This window comes from Sebastes umbrosus, chromosome 2 (genome assembly GCF_015220745.1).
Source record: "Sebastes umbrosus isolate fSebUmb1 chromosome 2, fSebUmb1.pri, whole genome shotgun sequence".
In the NCBI taxonomy this organism is placed as follows: Eukaryota; Metazoa; Chordata; class Actinopteri; order Perciformes; family Sebastidae; genus Sebastes; species Sebastes umbrosus.
The window spans coordinates 6,932,461-6,957,560 of NC_051270.1; positions in this window are offsets into that span (position 1 = coordinate 6,932,461).

Consider the following 25,100-nt stretch of genomic DNA (forward strand, 5'->3'; position numbering starts at 1 on the left):
ACACTGCAGGCGTTGACTCACCGCTTATATCTGATATTTCTGAATGACTCTTCATATCGTTTTATAAAATGTGACTTTGGGTTTTGACTGACTCGAGGCATCTCCGCACCTGTAAAGCTGGCTATTTCTCATTTCATCATTCATCTTTGTGTTCACGCTAAATAAGCAACAATCAAATTTTGCGTCCAGAAAAAACATAAATTTATCGAGAGTAACTTTTGGAGTCTGATATATATATATTTTTTTATGAATAATGATTTTTTTTTTATTTTCTCAAAACGTGTACTTTAAACAAGCGAAACAATATTGATCACCGTCACCCACACTTATGTGTAAATAAGCTTGGGCCGTTGTGTGGCTATTTCTATATAGTTCTTCTAAATGCTTAGAAGCGTTTCCACCGTGTCCAATTACGTGGAAAATCAGATGGAATCACACCAGTTCACCAGAAACTCATTCAGCTCAGACTCCAGCTGGACCTCCAGCAGCGACCAGCCAAAAGCAAACCGACCAGATCCAGCTTCAGTGCCGCTGATCATAATCTTTTTTATGAATAAAAGCCTAAATTGTATCTGTTTTTTCTCAAAATGTGTACTTAAATAAGCCAAATGATATTGATCACCGTCCCCCACACTTATGTTTAAATAGGCTTGGCCTGTTGTGTGGACATGTCTATATAGTTATTCTTAATGCTTATTAGTGGTTCCACTGGGCCCAATTACATGCATGTGTGAATTTCAGTGTTGGCTCAGAGGGGTTAATCTGACCATGTGCATGTTCAAACACATGCTTAATGTTGTGAATCAAACAAAAACATTTGCTTAGGTTCAGGCCATAAAATCACTATAGTTAGGTTTAGGAAAAAATGGCACATTTGGGCTTAAAATCACTTTGTACAGTGAAAATGACACTGAACGTTGTGAACACGGACATGAACTGATTGTGACGTGAACAGCGGTCTCCTGGATGAAAGCCTTGTTTGTTGGACCCATCCTCCTTCCCTCCCACCCAGCCTCAGTGTCTTGTTTTGTTCTGAAAGCTACGTCACCACACTCCCGACGCACTTTCCCTGAGCGTTAATATTGATGCAGATGGGTTTATAGCGTAGTTAATGGAGCGTCTCATACCGACGCTCAAGAGTGCCTTGTGCGTCGGTATCTAACGCCGATGCCCGTGATAAAGCGTCTGTATTTGACGCCCCTGGGAATGAGAACGAGCTGGGAATTTCAGATGCAACCATGGAATCATAATTTAGGTTTTGAGTTCAGAAAAATTCCATAAAACGGGCAGTTGAACTTTCTGGAAAACTGATATTTCCAGATGTCATCGCCTCATGTTGCACTCGTGAGTGTGAGTAAAAAGTCCAGCCAATGAAGCCCCTACCATTTTTTTTTTTTTTTTTTTTTATCTCCAAAATATCACAATAGATAGGTGATGATATATTTTCATGGGATCTTCATGCTAAGTAGACGGAAAATACTCTATAGCTGTGACCTGTTTCAATGTTAACACTCATATCCACACTCCCGATCAGTAGCTCATTTCATGTAATTAGCACATCTGTGAAGTGTAAATGTTTCATCTTAACTGTTTAAGAGGAGATGTATTCACTGCACATGTCTGTCTGTCTGCTTTTTATTTGACCAATGGTGAGGCTGATGTGGCCCTGGTGTACTAGAGAGAGAGAGAGAGAGAGAGAGAGAGAGAGAGAGGTGCTGGCAGTGGGCAGCTGGAGGCACGTACACTCGTTAGCCCTTCTCGCTCTCCTTTTCAAATGGGGCCTTAATGATTTATAGATGTTTGCTTTAAAAAGTCATTGGCATTAATCCCATGGCTCATTAACCATTTAATTAAAATTAAATTCTGTGTTAGGACTAAAGCAGATTGAGAGTATTTCCTCCTGGTGGGAGGCTGTTGAATCACCTCATTTTCGGAAACACTTCATGTGAGGGGGATGCGTGCCGACACAGTGCCGACATGTTAGAACAACCGCCAGCAAAGTCAAAAGCAGGACCGACTGCACAGATTTATCTCAGCTCAGATTCACTTTACCACTCAGAATACATTCAGATTATTTGTATTTTGCCACAATAATATGCCTGACATGATTTCATACTGACCTGGAATAAGAGTATGCATTAAGAACAAGAAGTGTTTATCCTCATCAGCAGCATTATGTGCAAATAAGCTTCAAGTGAACAGCAGGTGAAGTTATGACCTGGATATAGAGCAGTGTCTTTTTCCCCTGCTGGGAATTAGTTGTATAAACATGAGTGTGAACTGTGACACCACATGCACCATCATACTGGCTCTTTTTTTTCATTTCCAGGCAACTGCCTGAATTTCTGATTCCAAAAGAAAATCTGCCTGTGCAACTTTCCAATGTTTCTGATGGCATAGCAGCACTGTGCAAGACAGTTATATAACAATGCACCTATCTTATCAGTCCAAATCACAGTCTGGTTGCAACCGCAGTCGCTGAGATTTTAGATTTGCCAAAAAGTAATTTCTGCTGACAGTGTGGTCACTGTGGAAATGTTCTCAGTGCATGTAAAGTGACAAATTTAACAGGCATAAAGTGAACTGACCTAAAGCATATCATTTTCTGCTAAGAAGAAGGCAGTGGAGTATGCAGTTCACTTACAAATGTATACAATAGTTTGACATTTTGGGAAATATGCTTATTTGCTTTCTTGCCGAGAGTTGGATGAAACGATCGATATCACTCTGATGTCTGTAGCGTAAATGTAAAGCTATCACCAGCAGCTGGTTATAGCGTAGCTTAACATAAAGACTGAAAACATGGGGAAACAGCTAGCCTGGCTCTGTCCAAACAAAACAAAATCTGCTTACCGGCACCTCTGAAGTTCACTGATTCATGTTATATATCTTCCTTACTTCCCAAGCATCCTTTTTTCCAACTAGCAGAAACTCTGGAAAGTTACTGCGCATTGTTAAGGAAAAGTCTGCCATGTAAATCCCTTTAAAATGGCAAATAGTCATTCATTTTTTTTAACGGATTAACAAGATATAACATGCTAATGTGAGGTTTAGAGATGCTATGAGGTGGATCTTAACTTTGGACAGAGCCAGGCTAGCTTTTCCCCTTGTTACCACTCTTTATGCTAAGCTAAGCCAACGGGCTGCTGGCCACAGCTTCATATTTAGTTTACAGACGTGAGAGTGGTATAAATCCTTGGGACCTTTGTTGCATGTCATATCCCTCTCTTTCTTTGTTTCACAGTCTGCCTCTAGACTTTCATCTGTCCAATAAAAAGTGAAAAGGCAAAAAAAATTAATCTTAAAAAAAAAAATCAAATGTTAAAGTATTGCTTTCAAACTTTAAATTATTATAAACAATAATGTGAAGTCATTAACATAAACAAGCTTCTACCTCTGAATCTGCTGAAACACACTACCTCCATATTTCCTTTATTTTGGGGGAAACAGTTATAATATGGCCTCAAAGAGAATATCCACTTACGAAAAATATCCTCTTATCTATCGTTATGTCTTAGTAATCTCTTTCAGTTTCTCCTCCTAACACAGCAACAAGTCATATCGGAGAGCTTTGCTGCAATGGTGATACAGTATAATTAAGAGGCAACACTCCATCACTGGCTCTAGAATCTGTGTAGTACCTTAAATTGCTTTCTAAATGGGTCTATGTTACCCAATATGTGGTTTTCTCTGCGTGTTTCAACAAAGTGAAATGAACTTGGTGGGAGGATGGAAGTAAAAAAGCAAAGATTGATCGCTGTGCTCATTGAAGTAATTCAACCCCAGTCATTTTCCTCTGCAGGTTTTTATAGCATTTAAAATAGCAACGCTGCAATGGCCCACACACACACGGACGTGTGCACGCAGAAGTACACATACGCAAGCACTTTGCAGGACACGATGTGGTCTAAAAGTGCTGGGAAATGAAAGAGGGTCGAAGGGATTTAATTCATGTCTCCAGAAATACTCCTCTGAAAGTGTATTTGTTTGCCACCTATGTAAACTGAGATTTGATGGTCCATTTTGGTTATCTGATCATCTCCTTCACATATCTACTCATTTAGAAATCAGACATTTTCCAGGCATTTTCATCATGTGCTGTACTGTATGTTACATGTGCTGTAAAGGCTGAGCTTCTTACTGCCTGAGCAGTTAAATAGCTCCTCTCACTGGTAACCACTTGAGATATTGTCCAGAGCACGCGCCGATTTACAGGCTTACTCATTCAAACTGCAAATAAGTCAAGCACGGTGAACCATGCAGTATCCACAGCAGATTGCTTGGCCACTTTGCTCTTGTTCTCATGCTGTTTTGGTAATTTATTTGAAGTGGATTGTGGAAAATTTGCTCAAAATATTCTCAGTATTACGTCACACAACATAAGTATCATTAAAAGTGTTAAACAGCCATTGCCTTGTCATCTAAAACAAATTATTCAGTAACAACAGCACAGTAAGGAGGTGTTATAGCTCCAAACTGAACTCAGTACAGTACAGCAAAGTGTCTTTTTGTGCCACCTCTGAGAAATAATTTATCTTAAGTTTAATAAACTCAGTGGTGTCTTCCGTTACACCCTCCTTGCCAGAAAAAAATGCCCATTTCTTTCAAACACTATGCCCCCAGTTTGTAACACAGGCTTTCTGCTACTGTAAAAATGTGTAGTCTACAAGCCCAAGCCAAAATAACACTAATTATTACACTAACATTGGTTGTTTTTCAGACTGGAACGCTCCCCCCAGAGCCACAGAAGACACTGTACAACTGGTTTCACATTAAATCACGTTTTTTTTTTTTTTTTGCAAAAGCACACATACAGTTTATTCTGTGTAAATTGCTTGGCCTGTGTTCTCCTTTTGAGAAAAAAAATAAAATCAGAGACCATAATGGAGACCATAATGGAGACATTTATTTCCAAAGGCTGTGAAGGAGGTTATGTTTTCACCAGCGTTGGTTTGTTTGTTTGTCTGTCTGTCTGTTAGCATGATTACTCCAAAAGTTTAGATTTTGGTGGCGATCCGGATTCAGGATTTTTTTTTAAAGATTCCGATCAGCCTGAGCATTAAGACCACAGGGTATAACACATGCGCAGTGTAACTAATGAAGCGTTGATGACTCGTGACCCCGCCTCATTCTTCGAGCAGAGAGGTGTGTGTGTGCAGTAGATGACTTTTTCTTAATTTCATAAATATAAAATATATATATATTTTTTTACAGTTAAAACTGAATGACTAATTGTGATTTCAGTTGGTCTTAAAAGGATTGGTTTAAATTATAAAGAAAATAACACAAAAATTAATCTTTTTTTTGGTGGTAACAAAATCCCTTTAACCTTCACTGTATTGGGGTGGAAGCAGAAATGTTGGAGACAGATACCTTCACTCCTAGAAAAGTAAAACCCCAAACTATCTGTATTGCCAGATTTGACCAGAGTGTAAAAAGGGTGATATAGGCGTTATTCACCATTCACTTTTACTGGTTAGAAGCAACAATCTGAAGCACTTGCAGCCGTGAGCAAGACACGCACCTGTTTTCATCCCTCGTTAGACCAATCATGTGCTATTTGCAAGTTCTAAATATTTGCCTTTGTTTGACATGGAGGTAAAGCTTCTGAATAATTTAGATGAGAGACACATTAGCATAAGGAAATGACTAACGTGGCTGCAGGTTACTGCTGTGGATGCAGGTATGTGTGTGTGTGTGATGTAACACATTGCCTCGATGGATGTTGATGTGTGCAAACACGGCTGCGGGAGTAAACCTTCGGAAATGGCCGCCTCACCTCCTTGTTTGGGCAGACAATAACAGAGCTGCCGGTGGGTTATGACTTTTTCCCACTAATGTCTTTGCTAAAGTCTGGCTAGCGGCCAGTGGGAAGAGGCAAACTGGCAGACGGCACCACATCAATATCCCAACTAGCCACCAGAGCCCGACTCAAATGATCGGGGACTTTAAAGGTAGCAGCTGGTGAGTTGATATGGGGCTTCCCGCGTTCTGCCGAGGGGCTTTAGATTCATTTAAATGATAGAGATTACTTTTAAGCGATACACACATTAATTGATGTTGAGAGCTGGGAGATATGGAAGCTAGAGGATATAGGCTACAGAGATGAACATGAATGGGTTTATCTGGACTCTTTGTTTCCTGTGACTAAACAGACACATATTATGTCCACTCGCACGCCGAAAGAAACGTCTCAAGGACGTTTTTGTTCCACCTGTATGTCAAAAGCAAGTAGAGGTATCAATGGAGATCCTCCAGTGCTCTGGTAGTTTGTTATTATTTCAAAGAGAGGATATTCTTTTCTGAACTCTTCATCTCTGGAGTGTCTGAAGGAGTTCTTTTGACATAGTGTGCTTTTGATAAAAGTATCAACACAGTGACTGACCCACTCCCCCTCCCTCCCATTTGTATTGTGCATTTGGTAAAACTCCCTTATCCCCCACCTCTCCTTTCACTGTCTGCTTCTCACAGGCCTTATTGTAATTCTTCCCCCGCTTGGTTTCCATCTTCCCTCACTTAGTGGCCCAAGAGGTGCTGCTAACTCCCTGAGGAGCCTTCTGGCGCGCGGTCAGAGGCCCTTTGAGCTGCCAAGTCAACTGAGGCCGTTGGTCCCCCTACTGTGTGTTCCTGCACGGAGGCTGCTGGGATGCTGGCGCAGGCCCATTGATTTACTGCCTTTGGCTAGGACACTCTCCAAGGAGCTCCCATTCTGGCTGGGATATCATTTATTTGGGACACATTTGGCAATGCGGGCATCTTGGCCCTCTTTGAAATGCGTCGTCCAGAGACAAAATAAATGAACGGTATCAAAGACATGTCAACCATGATGCTTTTTTCATGAAGGATGGGAGGAAGGGACGGCACACTAAAGCAATTGTGTCCCGACGCAGCACAGCACCCTGCACAGAACAGACAAAGCACCAAGGCACAACAAAGCCTGACATGAATGAGACGGTTCCAGCTGCGAATGCATGTGTAATGTGCGTGTCAAAGTCATCCGGTAGAGTTATGTCTGACATTTCATAATTTCTCGACTGCCACTATATGAACAAGTATTTTTTTTTTTTTATTTCGCCTGTGATCAGACGGATTTCAAAAGCATCACATGCTGTCAAAAAGTAAGTGGTAGGATGTGGCTGTGTGACAGTGCAATGTTTGTTACTTCACACTTTGTCTACTGGGCACTGAACGACGACAGCCCAGGCATTCTGAGATGTCTTTCTGTTCCACTGTTTTCCAGGTGAAATTTCTCTGTTGATACTTATAGGCAGGGGAAAAGTGAAAGCTGTAGTTGAGTGGCAGCATTTTGTTTTGCATTTGTCTCCAAACAGATGCATAGCTGTCATTCAAGGTCCCATTGAAGATTGCTATCAAATGTAATCGCTTCAAAGCTTATTCCCATGGATGCCCGCTTACAGATACAGCTTTTTCAGGTGTCTGTCAAAAAGACGTTGCAGAGGGGCATGCAGCAAAAGCTTCAAATATATGAATTTAAATATAGAAGGGGCATAGACATTATGATTCACATCAGGCACTCCTAAAGCAACACAATAGTTTTGGTTTCATTGTGTTTTCAGCTGTATTGCTCCGTCATTAAAGTCTATATATTTGTTTTAGAAAAGACAAAGCAGAATGGACAGGCTGCGTTTCAACTAAATCAGATCTCAGCTGGTTAAATGTTACTATTTTGAAAAACATATAAATTATTTCTTCGCAAGCATCAAATAATCTATTCCAACATGATTTGCAGGAAATCAAGGTTATATAAAGGCAACAATTGTTTGTATACCTACCTTGATCAAGCAATTGTTCTCTGTTTTTCATCTCTCATCAGAGCCGCTTGGCCGGGGCGGTTTAAATTTTGTTCAGCAAATTGTCTCTGAAAAATCAATTAAATCTGACCTCAGCGTTCGCCTGTGTAATATTTGGAATCAATCAGCTCATGGCTTAGTATGGATTTGCAATAGTACACCCTTCAGTCCTCTTAAGAGCAATCACAGCCTTTCAATCACACTCTGTAGTCACCTCGGGCTACAAACATGTCGGCTCGGAGATGTTGCCATTTAAAAACCATCACGTTATTCTCTCATTGAAGTGCTGCAGGAAAAGAAAATTGTTTTAAGGGCATGAACAGCATATGAAAACATTGTTGACACAAGTGTGAGATGTGGACTACCTGATAACTGAGGAAAGTGACATGGTTATTTTTTGTTCTTCTTTCTCTGTGACAGAAATGTTGAAAGAAAGCACACTAACTTAAAGTGGAGGCCTCGTCATGCCACTCTTCAGATTAATTTCCTCAGCTGATATCATGACTGATATTATGTTTCTCCAGTAAAACAGCCAGCTTAGACATGCTGAAGACAAGGGCTGAAATTATTTGTGATAACCTACAATTGCCAATGAGATAATCTGCTGCTAGTGTACCTGCACATTTTAGTTAAACCGGTATATATGCAGTAAGTAACCACATGAAATGCACATGCTCCATAGAGCCCAGTACAATATGTTCTATATGCATCACACAACGAAAAAGTATTCATGTCTTCTGCAGAATTACTATTGATCCTCTGTGTTAAGATCGTCTCTGTTTCCTTCTGGGATCAAACACGTGGTGTAAGTATTGCAAACGTAAGACATAAAGTGATTGCATGATAATTTGATCAAATCAAACCACAATGTTTGAAAGCACAAAGCCTCGTGATTATACAGTAGCTGTGTAAACCATCTTAATAGCACAGTAACAATAGCTGATTATTTTATGTCAGGAGTGCATAGAAAATAGAATGGTAAGAAAAAAAAGCCACACTGTAGCGGCTCTGTTGCTAGACAATGACATGCTGATGATTAATAATGTTTATCATGTTTAAACACGCTAGTGTGTTAGCTTGCAAAGATTTGATCTCAACTTAAAGTAGCTACAGCTAAGGGTTATGGGAATATTTTGCAGACATCTGGTCATGAACCAAATTATTGGAGCGATTACAATTTTGACGATAGAGAAAAAAGCTATGGCATCACCAAAGTTGCCGCAATGCATTCTGAGGGAACATGAATGTTTGACAATATCAATGAGACATTTCACTCAAAACCACATACGACCACCTCATGGTGGCGCTATAGGAAAACTCGGGGATCATCAAGTCATTAGGATACATTGACTGAGAACAAATAAATGCCTGTGCATTTTTTTTTTTTTGTGTGTCAATCCATCTAGTAGGTGTTGAGATATTTCACTGGATGTGTGAAAAGTATGACCTGCTGGGTGTGGTGGAGGAAACTGGATCACCAAAATCATTAACATTGATCCTCTGGCCATCATGGATATCTGTACCAAATTCCATGGCAATTAGTCAGTGTTTAGTCCCGACTGACTGAAATATCTCGAGTGGTGGAAGGGCTGAGAGGCTTTTTTTGTCATGTTTGTAAATTATTTCCAGTATCACTTAAAATAAGATCATGACTGTAATCCAAAGGGAGCAAGAACACTAACCATTTTATTTGGTTATTACATTTTCAGAGGTGCTTAGTAAGAGCTTAAACACATTGATGGCAATGGAGTATGAACATTTAAGTTTTGAAAAGAGGCCTTCTTTTTGGTTGGAGGCTTGATTTTGGGGGGATTTTGCCACATAGACTCTATAAGTGGACATAGTCACCGTGACATCACCCACTGGGTTATGGACTGCCGTTACGAAGCCTTGAGTTCGGCATTTCGTGCCGTCGCCATCCTGGTTTATTACAAAGTGACACGAAAGAGTGCAGCTAAGTACAACCAAACGCTGAATAAGACAATTTTAGGCGACTAAAATGTTACGATTAACTTTCATGAACTGAAAACACACTGTGAAAGGGTTAAAGTTCTAAGACAAAAACAGGAACAACACCCAGACCGGACAGCGCTGTGATAGTAACCTGTAAATCACAAGGTAGCCACGTCCTAAAGCATCCCCTGCTTTATGGTCTATTTGACTCTAAATGGGACAATAATTTACTAAATGAACATCATGCTGTATTGAAGAAGACTTGAAACTAGTGTTTGAGACCATGAAATCATGTTTACAATGTTTACGTGAGAATTTTAGTCATTTTCTCATAGACTTCTATACAATCAGACTTCTTTTTGCAACCAGAGGAGACGCCCCCTGCTGGCTATCAGAAAGAATGCAAGTTTAAAGCACTTCTGCATTGGCTTGACTTTTCAGAGCTGGAGGCTGCCCACTGGGTTGCATTTAATGTGGGCTTACAATAGCATGTCTTCTCAATAGGAGTGTTTGTGGTGGCACTGGGAACATGCATATATGTATAAGTAGATAGGGGGAATCCTAGGGGTTCACTATGGTAAACAAGTCACTGCCGGCTCACGGCGACTCTTCCCCCACAGAGGACACGGGCAGCTGTGGCACAAACTGAGGGGTCCATGCCAAGACGCCTCATGCTCTAGTCAAAGATGACATGTCGATGCTTCACACCACCTATCATTGTCATGTAATGTGTCCCTGCTGGTGACAGGCTGATGACCACAGTTGCCCTGCAACCCTTGAGTTGGCTCAGCCAACGCTCCGGAGGCCGCAGTGGAAATAACACCGGACAGTGAGGTGAGTGTTTGTGTGTGTTTGTAAGTGGAGTCACTGCTACTCTCTTCTGACATATGCTGTGCTTGATTTAGGGTGAAAACTTACAAAACAAGCTCTGCTTCATAGGTTACCCATCAGCTTCCGATATCAAATGAGAAGGTGAACACAGGTGTGGAAAAAAAAAAAGGTTGTTTGTGTGGTAAAAGTACAGCTTCAAGATTTCAAATATGAGGACACAGCCAGTATCCAGGTAGCTTAGCCTAGCACAAAGGCTGAAAAAACATGTCATTTTTACTTTTTGTACAGTTTAAATAAATGAGATATAATATGTTAATTGGTGATATGTTGTTGACTTTCGACAGAACTAGGCTAACTTTAGCCATTCGTTCCCTCTTCAAGACTTGATGGTAAGCTAATCAGCTGCTGGCTCTAGCTTCACATTTACAATAGCTTACAGACATGACAGAGGTATTGATCTTCTGATCTTACTCTCAGCAAGAAGGCAAATAAATATATTTCCCAAAATGTCCTACTATTCTTTTGAAAATAAATCTGTTCAGTATGCTAGTACAACACTGGGTAGATATCCTTCAAAAAGTGCAAAACAGAAAACAGATGATGCACCAGAGGGGGCGTGATCATTAATTAGATTGTGAGACACATTAGAAATTATTCAGATAAACAAACAGCAATCTGAGAAGGCAAAACTACCTCTGCCCACGGAAGTTTATCAAGTTCTTGGCAACTCGAACGCTGATTTTCGGATCGCAGGTGTTCCGCGCTGAATGGATTATTGCCTGGTTTGAGGTCAGATATGATGCCTTATTAGCGCATGAAAGAGCAGGACAGAGTGCCAGACCATTGTTCTCCATACTGAGATGAAAGGCTAGCCGGCTAATGAACATCTGCCAGCCAGCATAAGGACCCCAGCAGACACACAAAACCTTGAATTGACCATTGCTGGGAGCAGCTGCTCTGATCAGAAAGATTTTGATGTAAATTTAGACTGAGGGTCCACCGTGGAGCAGCTGTAATAGCCAGGGACCAAGATTTGGGGGAAGACATACTGCGCTCCTTTTATGTGTGTCTCAAATGCCAAAGATCATCAGCCTAACCTCTATCAGGCTGCAGAGCAAGGCTCACATGTCCTGTCCGCTGAAATCGGGATAATAAAATAAGGATGATGTAGATTTCAAAAACACGTTCACTGTCACCTTTTCAGCATATGAGAATTTCTATCTGAGTTTTTCTATCTGAGTTTACCCTTGACTCATTTGAATTTGTACAATTTCCAATGGAACATCTGTGACGTGTTTTGGTCTCGGATACATTTCCATTTTTTCAAACAAAGGGAACAGAGCCACATTGGGTAAAATTGGGTTCATACTTTTCCTGCAGAATAACATATTCTATATGGCTGTCAGAAAAAGATCCAAAATTGGTTGTGTAACACACCTCACACATGAAAATATAAATATTAGGTAATGTCTCTATGGCTTTTTTGTGGTTAGTTTCCATTAGAAATGTAAATTCAGTGTGTCTTTGTAGATGCATATTTGCTTTTTAAATGGACCAAAGTTAGTAAAAAAACAAATCCTTGGGTATGATCTGTTAAGAGTTTAAGGCTAAAAAAACTCTGATATTTTGATGTGATTTGATCAGAATTGACTGACAATGACTAAACAATGCACAAAAAGTCATCAGATTTTATTTCAAATATGAATAAATCCTGATTGTTGCAGGGAACTATATAACCTCACCTTTTCCCAACTGAGCCACATCCCTTTAAAAACCAGCGAGGGTAGTACAGACTAAAACTCACGTACAATAATGTCTTATGTGAAATAACCAAAACTCTCCCAACTTTGGCAGAACATGTTTGACCCCATCGGGTCTTTTTAGGACAAAGAGAATAAAGCTCAACAACAAAACCTGAAAAACTCCTTTCTGTCACGTTAAGTACAACTGGTTAGGGACATCATTAAGTTATCCTCCACATGACTCTGAAGTCATTTACATAATGCAATAACTCTGAACCCTAAAGTGCAATTACATTGCTCATACCACCATGCACTAGGAAATGATTCCCCTAACTACGGTGTCAGAACGCATCACGAAACATATCAGAGCAGGATCTGAATGCGGCAAAGGCTACGGTGCGGTGTTAATTAGGTTACTGATACTTTCCACTGCACAATTACTCTGTCAGAGTGGCTCATCTTTCATTTTCTCTGGTCACCTCCTTCCCTCCTTGATACTTATCCTGGGAAATTTTGTCCGCAGTAAAGGTAGCAAGCAGGGTAAAGGCCTTTTGAACCTCTTCTGATGTGCATATGAACCAGTGTCATTTTGGGAAAAACATTGGGTTTAACTGTGTTTACCACATGCACTGTGTTCAACCAGATTCATTCGGACAATCAAGAAAAAAAGTGAGATACTTGAACAGTTTGCAGTGGTAGGGGAAAAGGCAGATGGAGGCTTCAGGGGCAGCTCTTACAAGCTGGTATAAACAGTGCTCGAGAGCGTCAGAGCTCTTGCTTCTTGGACATATGTAAATAGAGGCTTACCCCGGAAGATAGAGGAGGACTTTGAGGTAATTGTGTAGAGATCCTCTGCTCACCATTTGAAGGGGGATGATGCATTTTGGGAGAAACCTAAGGGATTAAAGAGACCCCAGGCGGAATTGCTGGGTCACACAGCCTGAACCATCCAGGCCTGAAGCGCAGACAAATCAAGGTGGTGCAGCAGTTGAGTGTGTGTGTGCATGTGCGTGCATACATGTAAGTGTATCCCTATGAGGGAATGCATGAGGCAGGGGGTAATTGGTATTAGGAGTGAGGAAACTCGCCTCAGACAGTGGGGTTATCACCTGCACTCTGAGCTAATCTCCCCGCGTTTCAGGAGGGAGCTCTCTCCGGCCTCGCCAAAGCACCGCGGACCAGAGCCGGCTACTAGTCCATTAACGGAGGCCAGCTCTGCCAAGCCAGAACTGGCCTGCGGGAGAGAGCCAGTCTATTACATGAAAGAGGAGAGCAATTTGGCTTGCCACACAAATATATGGTGTACGTCACTACTCCGGCTTACTCCACCTCATGCATGCAAGTGTAGGGTGCAATTTACTTGTGAGAAGCTGGGTCGTTACATGCAGAGTAGCCTTGTTATTGGCCATATACCCTTTATGGTGTGGTACATCTTCATGATAAATTTACCTGCTAGTCAACTAACCCTCCATGATGCATGGATTGGCAGAAAAAAAAGAGTTTGAGAATGTCTGGCTGTTTGAACATTTTTAAAGAACCGACAAATACCACAAAAACACCAAAACCAAAAATGTGTTTAGTACTTTCCAGCAGTAAGTAACTCAATGGGTATTTTTTTTTTAAAAAGCCTCGGTATTTCCTTAAAGAACAGGGCACTGTAGGTTTTAGCCAATGTTACTCAAATAGGAGTAAATAGTACTTATGTTGGGAACTATATCAAGCTGCCGATTATTCCTCATTTCATACTCTAGTGAGTGTTTACAGCAGCAAGTAGGTCTATGTGTGATTGACTCGAAGTAAACTAGAGGTTTTGTTCATGGTAATAAAGGAACATGTCACCCAGTGCAACACTGTTGCTCATTGCTGTGTTTTCAGACAATGGAGCCATAGAAATAAAATAGCAGTAGAAGGGTTATTGAACTGTGTGCTGTGGCAATTTGACTTATATAAAATAAAATGGCGATTGTTGTTAGTTGTCATGGTGACCCCACGTCAGTGGGGCTGTAAAGTTTGTGTGTGGTCGCACCTCGCCGGGAAGAGAATAGACACTGCTCCTGGCTACAGCTGGCTGGCTAGTTCGCTAGGCAGCTTGTCCCAAGGCGGAGGGACCATTAAGACCCAGCACTGCTGCTGGCCACCAGTCCGCTGTTCGGCTCATTTTCCAGTGCAGCACCAAAGCCCAATTGGAACCAGCCCAAGAGCTAACCGGCCAGTTGTCCGCTGCTATCACCAGATGAGAGCAAGTTGATCAATTTGACTCATTTACATTTGTCTATGTGCCTCGTAACGTTACCGTTTGTTTAAACCAACTTGCGCCGCAAGAAGTCAGCCTGCTGCAATGGTTGCTATGGCAACGGTACACATAAAAATGGCTGCCGCTCTGACCATCCTGCTACGTTCATTTGAATGGCAATGTCCGTTCTATTCCTATATTGTATATATATGATTGGAGCTCTATGGCACAGAGGAATCTACATCAGGCTACACAGAATGCTTGTTAGACGGATCAATTCAATGTTGATTTTGGTCATTTCTATTCATGGGATTTGTTGACAATAAAACATTTGAAATATTGCCTTTAATATGCTCTAAGCTAAATGTGTACATGACAAACACTACCACATCCAAGACAAGACATTGGTAGTACTCCTAAAGGGTAAATATAATTTGACATAAACGGCCAATTCTTAAAATGCCGGCGCTGTGTTATTCAGGTTAAACTGTTTACACGACTCCTTGATACCCTGTGATTAATGCTCCCGGTTGACATGACTAAACCAGCTGACAAAACACTCTCATCCACAGATAGAACCATCCGCCTGTGAGTATGAAACGTTCCGCCCACCAGCTTCCCACACTCTCCGAGTGAGCAGGAGAAGGTCATATCTAATACATGGAAAAGAAATGACGATCCCTGTAGTAATGTGCGGTGTTTTTTACTTGGCATCAAAATGCACCCAAGACACCATGCAAGTCTGAATTTGTTCAGACAGAGAAAATCAGAAGTTAAAGCTTTATGATATTTCCGTGCCAAAGTAGCCAGTAGCCAAGGGAGTAAGTCAAAATAAAAGCAAACATGAAAAGTTACATCGTCCTTTTAATCTAGTTTCTTATCATGAAATGAGTAGAGGTGTGTATCTCTCTCATATAATTCAGTATGCATCTAGACGACCCAATACAAAAGCAATACACATACATGTTAAGACAATTCAGTACAATATTCAAAGCTATTGTTACTATTTATTTCATGTACTTGATCAGAAATGCCCCAGAAATGTGTCTACTGCCACACCAACCGCAGGAACACCCTGGGTGCCCTTTCAATGTCTTCAATGAGGGAGAATTTCTCACTGAAATGCTGCAGACTGGGTCTTGTTCACTTCTGTTCCTGGCTCAGTGACATTCATCTAAATCTGGTATTTCAACAAGGGCACATGGTCTTGTAATGAAACAGCTCATGGCCTCAGTTTTTGCCTTTGACGGGGCGCAGAGTTGGGGGCCCGTGTGCTTTGGAAGTAGTGTTAGCTGCTAAGTTCTAACATTAGACTTTTGCTCAAATCTGTAGTTGAGTATTGACAGAGGAAGCTGAAAGCGATGCAAGCTTCATCAAAATCATAGGCCACGAGCTACTCGAGGCTACGGAAAAAAGGGACGAACATTTTACAGGATTCCTCTCAGCGGGTTAACCATGTTTTGAATTTCTCTCCTTCTTCTAAAAGGCTGAAAAGTATTGTTCTGTAACAGCAATTGCATTGCAAACATTGCAAACAGTAGATGCTCGACAGCCTGCCATTAATTGAGAATGGAACCTCCAAATAACATGTACCCTCCTGTACCCTCCCGCGATTTTAGACCCAAAAGTCGCCCAGCAACATGGAGAAGCTGAGAAATGTTATACAAATGCGAAAACAACCTAGAGACAGCCAATCATGCTTATGTTGATTCCCTCTAGAAGCTGAAGCACAGCTGTTGGCAGCTGAGTTGTTAGCTCCAACTCAACCATGTAAAAACCCTTCAAGCAAATGTTTGTCCCCGTCAATGGCTTCCCCATTCAGTATGACATAACTTCAACAAGCTACGGCGACTTGAAACGATGCATGCATACATATAGATCGGGGAATTAAATGCTTTGTAGTGCACCAGTATAGTGGCAATGGGTGAAAATAACAATAAGTAACAATATAATTGACCTACTAAACACGGCCACGGGCTTTGGGCTTGTGAGAAGCAAGAGGGAGAAATGTGGGACTTTTACTATGGAAAATCTCATAGTTGGTGCAGTAAACATGCTTGAGTTTGTGTCTGTATGTAGTCAGAAATGTGTTAAACTAAAATCCATCAGTCATTGTCAGGAATTATTAATTTAATTTTTTTTTTCAGCGACCCAAAAAGCAAAGAATAAAGATTTTCTTCAAAAATGTTGTGGTATTTTGTTTTTAATTTAAAAGTGACACAGACAACATGTTATATTTTTCTCCAGAATATAATCATTTTAATTTTATTTCCATATATGTATTGTGTCTATACCCTTGTTAACACAAACAAATATAGTCACGCTGATTCACACGTGTGTCCGCTAACTTCACCAAGTCCATCATCGTGGGCTCGATCTGGGCCGTTTGAATGTATTTACCGTCGGCTGATTTCACCCAAACATTATAAGTCATAAGAGAAAACAATATTTTGTTTCCTCATGATAACGAGTTAATTATCTTGGGATACAGATTGAAAAAAAAAAAAAAAATGGGTGAATTATGTCCATTTAGGACTTCCGTACCAGAGGTTGTTGGCCTACTAACTCAAAAAAAGGAAAATCAGAGTTTTTGTTCAGTACATAATGGTACACATCAGTTAGTGTGTGGTTATTTTATGGTTCTTATAACATCTCTATTGGTATTAAAATAAGCTTACAAATTAGGGCTGTCAAAGTTAACGCAAATAATAACACGTTAATGCAAATTTGTTTTAACGCCACTAATTTCTTTAATGCATTAACACAACATGTGATTTTTAGGTTGTAGTGGGTTCAGTTTTAAAGCTAGAGTGAAGATACTGGTATCATATGAAACAAAGGAGTCCATTGGTACCAACTATGTCATACTAGCTTGTTGCTAAATAACGCTCCAAACGTATGCTTAATTTTGGCGAGAAAAAACTGGCATGGCCATTTTCAAGGGGTTCCTTGACCTCTGATTTTAAGATATGTGAATGTAAAGGGGAGACTCGTGGGTACCCATAGAACCCATTTTCAGACATGCCCACTTTATTGTTTTGTGTTAACTGATTTTCAATAATAAATATATACATAGGTATGCAAAAAGCAAGCATATTTGCTCACTCCCATGTTGATAAGAATATTAAATACTTGAACAGATACAAAAATGTGAGATTCATTTGCAATTATTCGCGATTAACTATGGACAATCATGCTATTAAATATTATATTTGATTGCCAGCCCTCTTACAAATCTTCAATCGTATTTTATGCATGTTTTTCTTTTTTTTAATTTGACTGTGGTTTTGCCACTTATCTTAAGTCTTCATTGTGGTCCTGTGAACTTGTTATGTAATTATTTGAACACGTTTTGGATACTCATCCACCCAAAGCAAAGTTATTTTCAGGTTAGTATTTCTTTGTGTTTTGTGTTTTTACAGATGCAGCTGTACACAGGCTTGGTGCACACTGACAAATACTGGTTTTGGCACCAAGAAAAGCTCAGCTGCTTCTCCTCTTGATGAAGAAGAATTGTTTGGAAAACGAGTCTAGGAAAAAGTTGACGAAAGTGGAGGCAGGTTGCTTAGTAAGAACTGGTTTTATTTTACAATTCAGACTTGGTTTTGAAACATTCGTAAAAACCGAGAGGACAAAAGTGCAGAACTGACGCTCAGCGGAGGCTGGATCAATACATGATAGAGAACTTTTATAACGGCTACTTCTTTGTGTGTGTGTCTTTGTGCAGGTGAGTGGGCATGCATGTATGCCGTACCTAATAAAAGGCACCGTGGCCGTGCTGCAGGGAGCCTGAATGTGCGACAGCCACTCTCAGACCACAAGAGAGGAGAGGAGAGGACGGCTGCTCAGAGCTTGAAATATTGAGCTCTAGCACAGACGTGGAAGCCGCTCGCCTCCAGCTCCTATAGTCATGACCCCTCTCTCAGCCCAAGGCAATTACAATGGATGAGAATCTGGAGCTCAGGAGCACAAAAAGCCTCCTGCAGAAACAACACAATAAAGAGTAATTTCCAATTCCACCTCTCCCCGCATGTATTGAAAACATATGAATGTATTCTCTTTGCACAATCTACTTATTAAACACAACGGTGGAGAGGAGGCAGCGGTGGTAATAAGAATGCGCCGTTGCCGTGCTTGAGTGAGCAACGCTAGCGCGCCGCGGATAAATAACAGAAGAGGGAGATGACAAGGCTGCGCTGTACCTGGAGCAGCCGAGCCGGAGCCAGAGGGCTACAGGAACAGCATTGTGTTGCAGTGTAACAGTAGAAGGAACCACCTCTCTGCTACCCGGCTCCACTCACCTGCTTTGATCACCAACTGGAGTGTCATTCGTCTCCTGCAGCACTGCTGAAGGCTGAAGATGGATGGTGTGTGTGTGTGTGTGTGTGTATGCGTGTGTGTGTGAGAGAGAGAGAGTGTGTGTCATTTCTGAATATCAGTATTGTCTCTACGTTTCAACTTTATTTTTCTGAAGTCCATGCAGAATGTGGGAGGAGGAAAAAGGCCCAGTGAGGCAGGCACAAACAGAGATTTAATTTGAAGCAGGTTTTCATTTGGGGAAGATTGAAAATCTAATTTTCCCACCGAATCAATATTCTGATCCCTTGACCAATTATCATATGACATTGACAAACATGAAACCCTTCCCTTTCATTTGATTTCTGAGAAAATATTAGCATGGGAAATACATCCAGGAATTGTGAATTTCTTTTTAGTTGACTTGAGAGCTGCAAAATCGCACAATGGAGGATGTGAATTGTACAGTTGGCGGTGTTTACGCATGTCCATTTGCATTTCACTGCTGCTAATAACAGATTACCAAATTCTGCGTAAACACTGCCAGTGACCTGCTAATGAGGTTGCCTCAAGCGGCGCTTCTAACCTCTTTTTGATACCAGGAATGAAATACACCAAAGCGGCTGTTGTTAACTTTGCAAAAGGCTTGTTGAAGCTCAAATCTCCGCGGTGATCAGAAACCTGAAGCCAAAAAAAGGAAGATGTTTTGGTCTGAAACACAAAGTTATTTGATAGGAGATTTGAAACGCAGCTCATTAGCATGGATGTTTACTATACAGCCTTTGGCCAGATAAAAAAATACAACACGGACGATCTCAAAAATGCCAAATATGTTTTGTAGGGTAAACGCTGTACATGATGCAACCCTGTCTCTACAAAATGACGTTCCCATTAGGGCTGTCAAAGCTAACGCGATAATAACGTGTAAACATAAGTTTGTTTTAACGCCACTATTTTCTTTATCGCATTAACAAAACTTAACTCAGTCTTAAAGAGAGTGAAGATACTGGCATCATATGAAACTAAACAACATAAGGAATCCATTCGTACCAACCATGTCATACCAGCTTGTCGCAAAGGAGGCTAAATAACGTTCCAAACTTGCGCTAAGTTTTGGTGAGGAAAAACTGGCATGGTTTTAAATCTTTTTAAACACGTGGTGAATGTTGTAAATTGAAACAAAATGACTGTTTGCTGCAACCAAGTCCCATGGAAAGGCATATAAGTAGCACGACATTCCGCGTGTCATTTATACGCCGCGCAACAAAACTACGGTAACGTCCGCAGTTATGTTCAGGCAACAAAACCACAGAGTTAGGTTTAGGAAAGGCATCATGGTTGGGCTTAAAATAAGTACGTGAACTAAGTAAAATACATACATAAACCACATGAGTACAGAAAACACGTCCCTAACGTAACTTACAGAACAAAACCCCGGTCTCCTGGCTGAAAATTTGTTGGACTCATCGACCTCCCTACCTACCTGCCGTAAGCGGTCTTTCTCGCTTTTATTTTATATCACTAGCTGTGATGGTAGCATATTTAAACGGAGTGTTTACATTGCTGTCCATACAGACATGGCGTACAAATGACACATCAAACGCAAGAAAGCCATTCTCATTGCACACTAAATGCTTTTCGCATTATCGTGGAATTAATTTCGCTTTTCGTGCTAATGGGCTGAATATGGATATAAATTACAATAAGTGAACGTTGAGTTTTAGTTCCACACGGGATACAAACTGTGGTCTCCCTGGTGAAAGTCCTGTGTTGGTTTGACCCATCCAGCGCTCCAAGTTTCTCCCTGCGTGGACTTCTTCGGATCATTGCAAACGTATTTGTTAGCATCAAAAACAACCTGATCTGCAACAAAATGTTTCCCTCGAAACGTAATTCTTAATGCAGTTTAGTTGTATGGGAACATCATTTTTAGGAGTCAGGACTGCATGATTATATGATACAAGGCTCACTCTAGTGGCTTTGAGCGTGCATGCTGCAGTATAGTTCAGCAGTGAGACCACCCAGCCCACCTTCCGCTAAGCAGCCACGGGGGAGCTCAAAAGGCAGAGGGAAGGAAAATCTCAGAAGCGCGGTGGGAGTCTTCAGCTCACAAAGAGGTGCTGGTGGGAGCGGGCAGGATCCTTCACGTCCGAGTCTCTATAATTTCAGACGGTTGCTCACCAGGCAGCCCCCCAAAAAACTGATGTTTGATTTGATTTATCCCTGTGATAAGTGCTTGAGTTTTTACTTTGAATCTGGGTGAGAAAGACTCGGCTGTATTCAGGTCGGTTAAGCATGCTGCGATCTATACAAGCTGTAGCTCAAGCCAAATGTTTTCATGGCTGACCAGCTGGCAAGATGAGTATATTTAAAATGTATGGCAACACAACAATACACAAAGCAAGTGATAACAAACCTGTCACATCCGTAAAAAGAGGGCTGACCATCTGCTATGTTTAACCCTTAGCAGCGAGTTGATGCACATCAAAAACCACACCAGTTCGTGTTAGAGGCCTAACATAGTCGACCAGATCACATGCATGTTTCAGTTTTCCCAGCAGTGCTGGGAAATAATTATGTGGAAAGTAGGTTTATTCAAAAACTGCAGTTAAGAAAATATTAATAATAATAATAATAAGTACTTATTCAATGTAATGTTTTGCTTCTACTGCACTACATTTATTTGACATATACAGTTACTAGATACTTGACGATGAGACTTTACATACAAAAACATATAATAAGGGCTGTCAATCAATTTAAATATTTAATGGTGATTATTCACATTTATGCATATGTTTTATCTGTTCAAAATGTACCTTAAAGGGAGATTTGTGAAGTATTTAATGCTCTTATTAACATGGAAGTGGGCAAATATGCTTGCTTTATGCAAATATATGTATATATTTATTATTGGAAATCAATTAACAACACAAAACAATGACATATTGCCCAAAAACTCTCACAGGTACTGGATTGAGCATTAAAAATATGCTCAAATCTCAAGCCCAACAGGCAACAACATCTGTCAGTGTGCTGACTTGACTATGACTTGCCCCAAAACTGCATGTGATCATAATAAAGTGTACATGTCTGTAAAGGGGAGACTCGTGGGTACCCATAGAACCCATCTTCATTCACAGATCTTGAGGTCAGAGGTCAACGGACCCCTTTGAAAATGGCCATGCGACTTTTCCCTTGCCAAAGTTTAGCATAACTTTGGAACGTAATTTGTCTCCTTACAAGCTCGTATGACATGGTCGGTACCAATGAATTCATTAGTTTTTGTAGTTTCATATGATACCAGTATCGTCACTCTAGCTATAAAAACATTAAAATTGAAAGTTCCTTAATTAACATGTTATTATCGTGTTAACTGTGAAAGCTCTACATATAAATCAAAACATGATTAGAATATTAGACAAATGGTTCCCAACCATTTGGATTTGGATTGTCTGGTTGAGTTGCGATTTCCTCTGTTAACTTTTCAGATTGGTTTTATTTAAATGACTGTTTGACTTTTTTATTTTCACACAAAAGAAAAATATTAAAGAAAAGTCCCAAAAGTTAGAACAGATTTGTGCTGCACAATTTAGATTTTTCCTTTCCTCCCAATAATCCTCTCAGGACCCCTCAGATTTATCTTGTGATTTACACAGGATGTAAATGGGTCACTTTCCAGCTTCATCCCGCCTGCCAGAGCGTCCAAAGATCTGTTGCCATTCAATCTGGCATTGCAATGTCCACTGTGAATGAGACAAAACCTTAGTTAGCACGACTGAGTGAGCTGGAATATGAAAACTCAACTCAAAACTACATCGGAACTGTGACCGCTAACGAACAATCGCTCTGCTTTTGAAATGATGGAGCTGTGGCATGAAGGCCCAGGTAATACTCATATATAATACTTCATGAGACAGAATGCCAAAATATAAAAAGGTAAAACATTACCGGTAAAAACGAAATGGGCCTAAAGTGGAGTTTATAACTAACTTATGGCTTTCTGTTTACATCTTATCATATTTGTGTGAAAGAAGTAAGGCATACAATGTCTCTTTGTATAATGCAAAAGCTATTTGCTTGAGGTTAAAGCCTTTTGATATACAGGGAAAAAAACTGAAACAACACACTCACATAACATATACAGCATGATGCAAAATGACTGCATCTCTAAGTGGCATAACTGAAAACAACAATATACTGTATGACTGGCTACTGTACGACTAGAACCTTTAAATAAAGAGAGTGAAAACTGAGCAGAAACAGCCTACGGTTTAAAAGGCTACACTGGTTATAGCACAACAGCAATTATTATAATACAATTCTATTGTTATTATAATTATAATTTCACACAGTTCCATATTTGCTGTAAATCCATTGTGCATTAGTTTGACACTTCCTCTGTGACTGTAAGCATCTGAACAAAAAATGTCCCCGGTAATTAAGCTAACAAGGGAGCTTTTTGTTTTATTTTTGCCCAATATCCTGACTGTACCGAGTGCCTTTGAAATCACGACAGGCACCACGCCAATAGATTTAGGACTAATCACTCCGACAAAATATGCAAAGACATAGGCTACGATGTCACATTACAGCAGCGCGAGGAAAGGATAAGCAACCCCTCAGCCCGTCGAGACAAAGGGAATGGAGAAAAACGCTGTACCCTCAGGTACATTGTTGCTTTGTTGCTCATTAAACTTGCATTGTTTGAAGTGTTTAGCTACTGAGCTTGTTGACACAGGGGTGCCGCGCAATGCATATGAGGCAAACAAGTCCTACTGCCAAGCAGGAGCTGAGAGAGCCTATACGGGCGCAGTAATGAGCCTGGAGGAAATGTAAAGCAGGGGAAGATGAAACAGACTGTGTGATCCATCAGCTGTTCAACCTCGTGGATTTCTAACAGCTCTTCTGAGCTGCAATGAAAAAGCTGATTGACGAGTGGAGCGGGCTGTGGGGGGGATGGGGGGTGCGTCAAGGAAAGAGATGGGGTATCAGGTGGGGGAGAGCTCGGGGATTTTCACAAAAGCGCACGTCTGAAATATTCAATTTAGCACTGATCAACAGTTGCCTTCTTCAAGCTCAGATTGAATTATCCTATATGGCAACGCCATTATGTTGGGGATTATTACATGCTCTCCAGGAGATTTGGTTTATTCATCTTGCCTATTGTTGACAATGACTGGAGCACTCCCCAGAGAGCAGCCCAGAGAATTGATTTCTGACAATCCATGATTCACCTCCTCGAGTCCCCCCACTCTTCTCTGACACTCCCGCAAATCAACTTAAAGGCAGAGGCTGACAGCTCCTCACATCACACTCCATATAAACAGCCATTATTTCTTCGGAAAGCTCTTTTTGTCTTGTACGGGGGCTTCAAAGCCTGCACATCCCTGTTAAGACGAACCTCGGTTTAGAAGGCACACAGTGGGACTTTGATGCCGGGTAGACGCACACGATGTGGAAGAAGGGATGAGGCGGGAGAGAGGCAGGCAACTTTCTCTAAAGCCAGATTAGTGAGAGCTTTCACTGTTCAGCCTCCCCGGTGACAGCGTAATGCGTCAAAGCAGGAGAACGACCTCTAACACGCAACTGTCAAGGTCATACAGTCACTTTGGGTTAAGTACGTATCAGTCACAGAAATGCATGTAGCCTATAGAACGTCATACAGTTGCTGTCATTTTGCCATTAATTGGATTTCTTTGCAAACCCCAAACACCTGGTTCACCAATCAGGTCGAAGATATAGTTTGACATTTTGGGTTAATGAGAAGATCGATGTCATAATCATATCTGTCCATTCTATGTTAAGGTGGAGCCAGGACATTATTAGCTTAGCTTAGCATAAAGGCTGGAAGCCGGGGGAAACGGCTAGCCTGGCCCCTTCCCCACTGGAAAAAACACCCATTAACATCTGACCTATGTCTTTAGTGGGAACGATTACAATCGTTATCGATCGGCAGTGATGGAAACATGACACCCGGGTGGACACGCACATTTTTTTGCCCCTTTTCTGATGCAATGCTTTGTGACACATGTTAAAATGGATATATAATAAACCAAATTAACAAGGATTTGGACAATTAATATAATTTATTAACGTACAAAACATACAATTAATATGCTCTCTTCAATGCCACCAGACTCCAGTCACACATCAGTAATTCTACCTTGCTGATCATTGATACACACTTCATTCAACCTCGACAGAAACACAATAAAACGTATCAAAACCATC